The 2,363-nt window shown below is 38.8% G+C and overlaps 1 pseudogene; it reads right to left on the bottom strand.

The window, feature by feature from the left end:
* Positions 1-382: 382 nt before the first annotated feature.
* On the bottom strand, positions 383-955 carry LOC129653821 (dynein axonemal light chain 1-like; annotated as a pseudogene).
* Between the last annotated feature and the right edge of the window lie 1,408 nt (positions 956-2,363).

The following is a 2,363-nucleotide window of genomic DNA, read 5'->3' as shown; positions in this document are numbered from 1 at the left end:
GGCCTACAGATTCAAAAGTTAGGTATATATATTTAAATGCCTGGCCTAAAAAATTCTAAACAAACTGAATAAAGCAACATACTTATTCTTTTGTTGTTAAAAATGACTGGACTATAAAGGTTTCGGTAGATGGGGCCACACAGAATGTAACTGGGACTGAATAAAAAACTGAAAATGTATAGTTTCTAAAAAGAGAACTAGAATATATAAGGTTGGTGTTATTGTTGGAGAAATACTGAATAGGTTTAAGAGAATATAAGAAAGGAATGAGAGGTTTAAGAACCATTTGCCCCACACAGAATCTTTAAAATAGACAACTATACAAACTTATCTATTCTTAAGACATTTAAAGAAGTTAACACAAAGTGGAAAAAATGTAGTGTTAGTCATCTTCTTCCTCATCCTATTTAACTACTGGGGTACCATCTAGCTTTTTCAGTTTGGGCATTTTCTTGGTTGCCTCTTCAATCCAGTTCCCCTCAGCAGAATGTTTCTCTTCCAAGAGATTGCCTACAAACACCAGGTCTTCTAGGCATGGCAGTTCTGCCAGCTTCACAAATTCAGCCCAGTCTTGCACCAGTTTATTAGACATGTAGAGAATCTTCAGTTTCTTCATTACATGGGTCCCTTTCAACTTCTCAGTAAAATTGTAGGGGATTCACAGTTCTTCTAATGTGTCCCCTGCTACTTCCAGTTCATTTAAGTTGTTTGTGTTGTTTCTTCCTAAAGACAATATTCTTAGGTTTTTTAAGTCATTCAGGTTTGCAGTTTTTTCAATGCAGTTTGTAGTCAGTGAAAGCTTCTCACAGTTAGAAAGTGTGGACAATGATGCGTCTGTCTTCTCTACAGGGGGAATCTGGGCATACAGCCTTATCTCTCTGGCTTCAGATGGCTTCTGGCCGGTTTTCTGTTCCTCTCTGGCTAGTGCTCTTTTGATTGTTGTTGCTTCTGCCATTCTGGCAGTTGCTACTGTCACTCCTGTTTGTGTTTTGTTCTGTTTGTTCATTTGTTTCGTTTTTTAGATTCCACATATAAGTGAAATCATACATTATCTGCCTTTCTCTGACTTATTTGACTTAACATAATATCCTCTAGGTCTATCCATGCTGTTGCAGATGATAAGATTTCTTTCTTTTTTAAAGACTGAGTAATTTTCCACTATTGTTGGAAGAAGGTGTTTGCTATGACTGACAAAACTCTGTTAGCTTTTGTCCTGCTTCATTTTGTACTCTGAAGCCAAACTTGCCTGTTACTCCAGGAATCTTTTAACTGCCTACTTTTGCATTCCAGTCCCGTATGATGAAAAGGACATCTTTTTTTGGTGTTAGTTCTGGAAAATCTTGTAGGTCTTCATAGAACCATTCAGCTTCAGCTTCTTTGGCATTAGTGGTTGGGGCGTAGACTTGGATTACTGTGATATTGAATGGTTTGCCTTGGAAACAAACTGACATCATTCTGTTGTTTTTGAGATTGCACCCAAGAATTACATTTCGGACTCCTTTGTGTGAGGGCTACTTCATTTCTTCTAAGGGATTCTTGCCTGCAGTAGTAGATATAATGGTCATCTGAATTAAATTCACCCATTCCTGTCCATTTTAGTTCACTGATTCCTAAAATGTCAATATTCACTCTTGCCATCTCCTGTCTGACCACTTCCAGTTTACCTAGATTCATAGATCAAACATTTGGGCTCCTATGCAATATTGTTCTTTACAGCATTGGACTTTACTTTTACAACAGATACATTTAATCAACCCTGAATATTCATTGGAAGGACTAATGCTGAAGCTGAAGCTCCAATACTTTGGCCACCTGGGAAAAGCTGACTTATTGGAAAAGACCCTGATGCTGGGAAAGATTGAAGGCAAGAGGAGAAGGGGATGACAGAGGATGAGATGGTTGGATGGCATCACCAACTCAATGGACATGAGTTTGAGCAAACTCCAGGAGATGGTGAAGGACAGGAAAGCCTGGCATGCTGCAGTCCGTGGAGTCACAAAGAGTTGGACATGACTGAGAGACTGAACAATAAAAAAATTTCTGCTGTATCTTTATCCATTCTTCTACTGATGGGCCCTTGTGTTTGCTTCCATATCTTGACTATTATAAATAATGCTACAGTGAACATAGAGGAGCATATATCTTTTGAAATTAGTGTTTTCATTCTCATCAATCCAGAATTGCTGGATTATATGGTAGTAGCGGTAGTGTTAGTTTTTCAGTCGTGTCTGACTCTTTGTGACCCCTTGGACTGTGGCCCGCCAGGCTTCTCTGTCCATGGGATTCTCCAGGCAAGAATACTGGAGTGGATTGCATTGCCTTCTCCAATTGCCATTCCCTTCTCCATATATGATACTTCTATT

The sequence above is a fragment of the Bubalus kerabau genome, chromosome 5 (assembly GCF_029407905.1).
Source record: "Bubalus kerabau isolate K-KA32 ecotype Philippines breed swamp buffalo chromosome 5, PCC_UOA_SB_1v2, whole genome shotgun sequence".
Taxonomy (NCBI): Eukaryota; Metazoa; Chordata; class Mammalia; order Artiodactyla; family Bovidae; genus Bubalus; species Bubalus kerabau.
The sequence above is the reverse complement of the archived record's forward strand: the minus strand, read 5'-3'. Positions and strand labels throughout refer to the sequence as shown.